The sequence below is a fragment of the Buceros rhinoceros genome, unplaced genomic scaffold, assembly GCF_000710305.1.
Source record: "Buceros rhinoceros silvestris isolate BGI_N320 unplaced genomic scaffold, ASM71030v1 scaffold10531, whole genome shotgun sequence".
Lineage (NCBI taxonomy): Eukaryota > Metazoa > Chordata > Aves > Bucerotiformes > Bucerotidae > Buceros > Buceros rhinoceros.
The window spans coordinates 23,173-31,303 of record NW_010394840.1 but is presented as its reverse complement, the minus strand read 5'-3'; the positions used below and the strand labels follow the sequence as shown (position 1 = coordinate 31,303).

The 8,131-nt window shown below is 37.8% G+C and overlaps 1 protein-coding gene across 1 annotated transcript in view; it reads left to right on the top strand.

Annotated features, from left to right (window-relative positions):
* The window catches only part of SPATA6 (spermatogenesis associated 6), a 33,468-nt gene that overhangs the window by 16,446 nt on the left and 8,891 nt on the right, over positions 1-8,131 (top strand). The gene's annotated exons all lie outside the window — the stretch shown is intronic.

Genomic DNA, 8,131 nt, shown 5'->3' with positions numbered 1-8,131 from the left:
TTCAGCAGGTTGCAGTCCCTGGGTTAATATTTTGGGCAAGCCTCATCACAGCTTCAGTATCTCATGAGGGTGGGACAGAAGAAATGTCAGGAAGCAACAGATTGGTTTTGGTGCTCAAGTCCTCCAGTCCTTCAAGGAGAGTATTCCCTGCCTCCCGCTGAGTAGACTGTGTATACCACGCTTCCATACTACATTCAGCTTAGTAAGGTACTAGATGGCTTTTTGGGACCAGAAGCACTATAGACAAAGCTGGACTGGAATGTGCAAATTCGTAAAGTAATTGCGAGAAGCTGAGGATCAAAGTGATGTCATGTCCTAAGTGCTGAAGTGATGACTGAGGCAAGCCCTGGAGGTGTTCTTTGGTGGCGAGTTCTCAGTCATTCCAGGCTGTTTCATTCCTGTAGCCGTTGGTACCTCGGTTAGTCAGTGCTCACAGGGTGCATTTCTAGCCTACACACAGCCTAATCCTTTTTTTCAAAATAGAAAAATTGTCTCAGTTTTTTTCTTTAAAAAGAAAAATGACAGATGGCAGGTGGGGATTGAATTTTTAATACTTACAAAGATCAAGTCGGTGCTTTAACATCTTCCTCTGCTTGAAAACTTGCTTGTTTGTCATTCTGTGTAATAGTATTTTTTAAGAACTGTTAAGAACAGTGATTACGATGTATCTGGGGTTTGGAAGAGGTTTCTTTGTCATCTTGTCTACCTCGCCACTCTCTTCTGACAATGTTTCTGCATTAGTTACCCATGTCTGGGGAAGAGATACTGTAATGGTGACTTTTTCAGCCTTTTTCCAGCTGGTCTCCTTTTGCGGGGGGGTGGGGGCAGTTAATTTTAAAACACACTATCTTTAAAGCTGACAGGGTCCCTTGTATTGATAGCAGGAAAATCTTATGTGTTGTGAGCTTCTGTTTCATGCGTAGTAATTTAGTCATCTGCCAGTTAATCTTGAACTTGTCTGAGTGTTCTTGCTTTCTCTCTTCACAAGCCCCTCTCCAGATAAGATTTGTGATCCTGTGAGGTTACGGTTTTCCTTCATAGCACAAATGCTCTCAGCTCTTTAGAGGTGTAGCATCTCTTTATGGTAAAGATGTAAGCATTTATTTTTGCCATCAAAAATTAGAAAATGAGAAGATAAAGGCCATAGTCTAAAAAATTTGATCTCTATTTCATGCTGCTGAGATGACTACGGTTTTTAGCTGACTGTATCCTGAGACATAGTTGGAATGACAAACACGAATCAGGGGTCAGTTTCTGAAAATGTGTGCAAACACTGCTGTTCACATCACGGAAACACGCAGAAAATCAGTCCTACTGAAGGTATATCAGTGTTAGTGTATTTGCAAGAATATAGTTTTATCTTCCAGTATTTGATGTTTATTTCTTCAATTTTGTTTTGAATTACAAAGATAAAGAGCTTAGCATATCCAGGCTATTTTTTTTAATACTAATCAACCACAGTTAGTATGAAACTGGAGTCCCCACCTCGACCTTTAGTTCCCTTTTTCCTTTTTTTTTTTTTTTTTTTTTAAAAAAATAGTAGTGGGAAGTAATTTCTTGGAGTCCCCACCTCGACCTTTAGTTCCCTTTTTCCTTTTTTTTTTTTTTTTTTTAACGAATAGTAGTGTGAAGTGAATGTCTGCCTTCTTGGGAGTACTTCCCAGAGCCCTGCTGAGTAGTTGTTAAGCCACTGCAATACTTTTCAGTGATTTCAGAAATTGGGGTCTTGAATAAGGTCCTCTGAGCCCTTTTGTATCTTTTCTAGCAGTTTTCAGTCCCTTTCTGTAAGCCTGCTAGAGAGGCCACTTAGCGATCCTCTTCCCTTTTCCATAGGGTTTGAGCCAGACCAGAACTGTAAATACATTCTTCTGTTGAACAAGACAGCAGAGTTTTGAATATTTATTTTTCATACTTACTTTTTACATCTTTCATTATTTAGGTCACCTAAGGAAAGCATTTGCTGGTGTTGCGAGCTGATGCTCAGCAGAGTGATGTGGCCATACAAGTCCACTTCCCGTTTTGATTCTAGCTGTGCAGACTGATGGTACATACCCGCTTCTTAGCTCCTGCCCATGATGTGTGGCCAGCAGTGTGTCAATGCCGTTGACTTGCCCCCACAGTCTGGCTGTTTGTGCACAGATAAATAACCTGTACACTTCGTGAAAGAGCTTTAGCACCACATTCTCTCAGTGCTGCTGCAGGAAAGCGAAATTCAAGTCCAGTCCTTGCCTTCCTGGTACATACACATCCTCATTCACTCCTAGAATATGGTGTTTTTCTTGGAGACTTACAAGCTAAGCCCTTCTGGCAGCAGTGAAACCAGCAGCAAAGTAACTTTCATAAAGAAAAGGAGAAATAGTGAGATGGATTCTGTAAGGTAATGACAGAAGTCCTCTGGATGGAACTATGTGCTGACACAAGAGAAATCTTTTTCTCAAGAGACTAGAGCAATCACAGGGATATTTGACCATTTCTGTTATGTTGAGAGGCAAAGCTTCTCATGCATTTGGGATTAAAGGATTTTTTTTCTACTCTGGAAATGGCAGGCTTTTGCTTTTGTTTCCAGAGTGAAGTGCAGCTTGATATCTTTTTTTTATGTTCTCCTGGTTATACCGCTAATACATGATCTTACCTAGTGTAAAATGTCACAAAAACCTGAGTTCTGTTTAAAGTAAGACAGAGGTTAACTGTCTGGATCAGATGCCCTTATGTAACATTCCTCCATTGTTTTACTGCCATCTTTTTATATTACCTTTTCCAAGTCCTAGGGAAAAATAGCAGCATGTTCGATACTACTAATGATAGCTATTATAATAGATGCTAGTAGTTAGAGATGAATTAAATACTAAATGCTATATGAAGAAGTCTTTGAAAATTCATGTAGTCAGAAGCTTTGGCTTCGATGATCTTGAAATGTGTCACCCCAGGATCTTGGGTACTAGTTTTGTGGCACGGCAAAATCCGGACACAGGTAGTTCACCTAATATTTTAGAGAGTGTCATGCATCGTAAGACAGGGTTTACTACTGTGAGAAGGCGTGTTTAAGTTCTGAGAACTTTCTAGTACAAGCTGGAACACTGAAAAATTTAGCAGACTTTTTAGAAAAAAAGCTTGCTTTAGGGATAGGCTGCAATGGGGTTTCCTTCTATTTCTACCCATTTAAAAGTCATTATTTCTGGGGTTTTTATTAATTTAGTTTGGTAGTAAGGTTATTCTTGAACCTTTTCTATCTATCAGTCTCACCTCTTTGGGAAGTTTACTTATTTTGCGTTCTTCAAGTTAACTTCTGGAATCAGCACTTGAAGATAAGTTGTTTCACACCATATTCTGCAAAACTGACCAGTATCTCAGCTTTGCTTCATATTCATATTCAACGACTCTTCTATTTGTCATCTTCATTGGTTGATTTTGCTGCAGCAGTAAGTAAATTTGAAATCGATTGCTGTCGGAGCTGTTCTGTGTATAAATTAATAAATTCAGAGAAGATGGAAGGTAATGGAAAAGCTTCCGAAGAGAATAAGGAGGTGCAGCCCATTTATGACATATGAATGATTTAGTACCAGAATGACTTCAACATTTTTGGGGCAACTGCTCAACTAGAGTATTGGCCTCCGTTGGCATCTCAGAAGCTGTCTGCTGCTGGAGTTTCACTTTTTACATGAGGATGATATGTGTTGCCACAGTTTTAAGGGCTAGATTTGTACTTAGGAGGGAAAAGAAAGCATTTACTGATTTCAAAACTCAGCACTGATTGTATCTCTAGAGCTTCAAGGCCTAACTGTAAACAGGGCTTTTGAAAAGAAGAGAAACTAAATAGAAAACATGAGGAATTTTTACTTTTTTTTTTTTTTTCATTTCTTACTGACGAGGAAGAGCAAATGGGTACACAACTAAGCTGTCAGCTTCTGCTTCCAATATTTAGGCTTCTGTGCCTTGTCTGTGTAATTGTTTCTGCTTCATAGTCGTATCCTGGCATTGTGAAAGCAGCCTATTTCCTTCACTTCAGATACTGTGAGAATGTGAGGATTTTTATGTTGGCATATTTTCGTTTCAGTTCAGGAAGTGGTATCTACCAATATAGTCTCTAAAACATTTCTGCACTGCATCTGCACTAAGGCTCGTAGCCATCAGTCCTTTTAAGAGAAAGCAAAACAAAATTGTGTTCTTACTAAGCAGACCAGTAAAACCCTTAAGTGTAGCTCAGCCTTTCTATTGTGCCTTCATACAGACCAGTATACACTGAAAACCAAGTTCATTGTACTGAATTACCACTTCATCTCCACTTAAATGAGAATAAAGCTACTTCTCCACTTGCTATGAATACTGCATAAATACCTACTTTGGTATAAAATCTGTGAGGGTTTTTTCTATTTCTGAATTAAATATATTTGGTTTTCTTGAGAATCTCTCTTGTCCCATGTACAAGTTCTCACAGATTGTGGTTTTTTCAGGTTATACTTAGCTCTAAGAGTTCTTTCCCCTCTTCTCCACAATTATAGCTGTGTTCTTTCCAATTGTGAATCTGGTGCTACAGGACTTCATTGATTTCTGTCCTCTGATAGTTTGTCCTTGTATGTGGTTTTGCTCAGCGTGAAGTCTGTGTCTTTGAAGCTGATGAATTCTGGAGGAGGCCCCATGCACCGAGCTGTTCACAGGGCTAGGAGGTGTGACGATGGGGGAAGGGGTCACGATAGGCAATGCAAATATTCTGCAGTAGGCTTTTGCATTAGTTCTACCGATACAAAATGTACTAGTATCTCCTGCTGACATGTGATGTTAACATTTTTGCTATGTGCAAGTGGATGATTGGATTGTCTGACATTTGAAAATTCGTATTTATTACAGCTCTCAAGTTTGCAAGCTGCTGTTTGACTAGAGTACATGGGTGGATGTATCCTGTTTGTATTTCTAATGGAGGATTTCATCGGAATGGATAAAATTATACATGAAAATAACTTTAATCTTTAGCACAAGATCTAGAGTGTCAGCTTAGTTTGTTCTTTTTTTATCAAGGTATATGTTGTCTGTATGACCTTAAAAAAATCCTTATCTCACAAAAGAAAGTAAATGCCTTTAGTCACATTACAAGGGAAAATGGTTCTGTTTCCTTGATCAGACTCGACACAACATCTTTGAAATTAATCTTGAGAAGTTCTTTGATTGATCTGGCTTTTTCTAGGTCACTGAGCTATATTTCCAAAGTGTTTATACAATCTATTGGAATCAATAAACAATTTAAACTGATGTAACTGCAGAATGTTTGCAAGTCCCAGGGAAAATTGAAAGTATGACAAAGAATACAGCTGTAGAAGTTTATTTTGTTTATCAGGACAAACAGTCTTTGAAATGAAATGACTTTCCTTTCAACACTGCAATATGATAGTGACACCTTAATCACATAAATAAGTAGCTAGTAATTTTAAAAACTCATTATTGCTGATTTGGGGCAAATGGAATCCCTTTATACTACGAAAAGCTGTGCTATAAAGCCTATTCTGAAATATTTGCAATAGGAGATATAGAATATTGTAAGAAGGTTTCACTTCAGATTAAAGCTGTTACATTTCAGGCATGATTTTATTTTAGTTTGAGTTTTGGTTTGTGTAAATATTAACATTATTACTTTAAATGTAGATTACACTCTAGAGTTACTACTAAAATTAGACAATAACAATACTAGAAAAACTAATTAAAAAGAAGTTGATACTGGTTTTAATCACACTTAAGGTTTTGATTTTTTTTTCCTTTTTTTTTTTTTGGTAAATTAAGTTTGTGCGAGTGGCTAACGTTTCTTATACCACAGCGCACACTAGTGGATGGATCAATAAAATCAGCTGAAGAAATGCAGTGGTTCTTAAGTACTTAAATCTTCTTGCAGATATCGCCACGTATCTTCTAAACGAATACAATAGCAAACCGGGTTTTCTTTTTTCCAAAAGTAAATACATTTATCTCCAGGGATATTGTAAATTTAAGATTAATAACAATGATCTGAAATCTTACATACAAATTTCATAAAATTTGTTTCCCAAAGGCAATTTATTCCAACTTCTCATTGCCAGCAACCTGAATGTTGGAAGATCAGCAGCTGCTGTATAAATAAGAGAAAATGCCATGACTCCATGGGTCTGTCTTTTATTTGTCAGATGGGAAATGACTCACTCTTACTGCATCTAGGATGCAGATTTTTAAACATGCATTTCTTTAACATTAGTAAATGTTTGTAAATGCTAATGGGAAGTCATAAGATGTTAGTACTGCTCCACCCCTTTCCTTTGCATCTCTTTGAAAAAAATACAGAAAGGGATTTTTCAAACCACTGCTAGTGACAGAGCTCATGCATTGCAATGCAGCACCTCAGACCAGGTTTGGCTGTGATAGGGAAATGAATGTTCATGCCTGCTTGAAGGACTTAAGACTTCTATTTCTTTAAAGGGAAAGCTTTCCAGCTTTCCTCCCCTAGTAAAATTCACAAACCATTGTGCTTTCTTTTAGAAAAAGTTATTTGAGATCTTTTAGCACAACAGATCGTTAGATTCTAGTAATGCAAAGGCATTAAACAGTATGGATTTGCCATACGTGCTGCTGGGTTTGAAATTAATTGTCAATGTTCAGGATGCTGATACAAGTGCTGTAGCCAGCTTTCTGAAAGTGCCTGCCTGTAATGATCTAAAGATAAACAATGCTAAACATCATTAGAAATATGGAAAATGCATCCTCAACATATTATATGATCCTAACAATACTGTGTCATTTCTTGGCACCCTTTCTTGAAGGAAAATTGAAGCATTCAGAAATAGATGATTTGATTTAATGAAGCTCATAAATAGGCTGAAAATATTGGGGCTGTTTAGAACCGAGAGAGATTTTGTATAGGTAGGCCAAAAGTGAGTCCAAGTAAGTAGATTACATACAAGAAAACAGAAGAAAGTTACTCAAAAGTAGGGAACTGGTCACGTTCTACTTACATTTCTGTCTGTCTCTAGTAACAGAAGGAATGAACCAAAAGATTGCAAAGAGCATCTGCCCTGGCTGTAACCTTGAGGGCAGCCTGACACTGCTTGTTGTCAAGATCCTGCTTCCATGAATTTTAACATTACTTGTTTTGGACTGAAGCTTTTTATGTGTACTTTGTTTGTTGTTTTTGGAAGGAGCTGTACAGCTTTTTAGGTGTATTGAAATTTCTGGGTGCTTGATGAAGGTAAACTAAGCCAGACACAATCAGATTGGGGATTTCAGAGTGGCAGACAAGGGAATGTGATAAACTGGAGAGAAGAGGGTAGAAGGGCTTGCAGCCCCACAAACCCATCCAGAGTCTCAGGGTTCAGTCATGATGTTTCTCTAGTGCACCTTTCTTGTGAAACCAACTATCAAAGCATGTCGCGGTTCCTTGAGCTCCTAATCCAGCCAGAGTATGGCAGCCCAGCACTGCTGTTAGCTGTGGTTTTATGAGGGCAAATGGCAGCAGTGTGGCTTGCCAGCTCACAGCTTACCTGGTTACTTGTACTCATATTAACATGATACCATGTCATCTTGGTGCAAAGTCAGGTTCTCAGAGGTTAGGAAACATTGACATGAAGATGCATGATCTTGATGTGGTGCCCTGTTTCCATCTACTGTGATGAGATTGTGTAAGTAAACATTTCATAACTTTTCCCCAATAGTTCTTTCCTCTCTTTTTTTTTTTTATACATTTTTGAGTCCTAACATGTGGTTGATATGTAAATGATCCTATTCTTAAAATCTTAGTTGCCTCCCTTAACAGTCTCAGAATAACAATTGATATAAAATTTTTTACCAGCTTCTGAACTTGCTGAGAAGGATAAGTTGTTTGGTTTGTTGTTTTTGGGGTTTCTTTTAAAAAAAAGGGAAAAAAAAAGGGATGAAATCCAAAAGCAGCTGTGGCTTTATATCACTCATATCAAGCAAGCTACCTGGTTTTTAATGTAAAAAAGCAACTTAAAATGCAGCTCCATCTTGTGAAATAAAGACTCTGAATTTGCAGTTTTTTCACTCCATGGACTTTCCAATTTGCTTGCATTGGTGTTATCTTCCTGTTGATTTATTCCAGTGAAAAGAATTTCGTGTGTGTAATACTTCCTTTAAATCGAGGAAAATGAAACCCATTCAC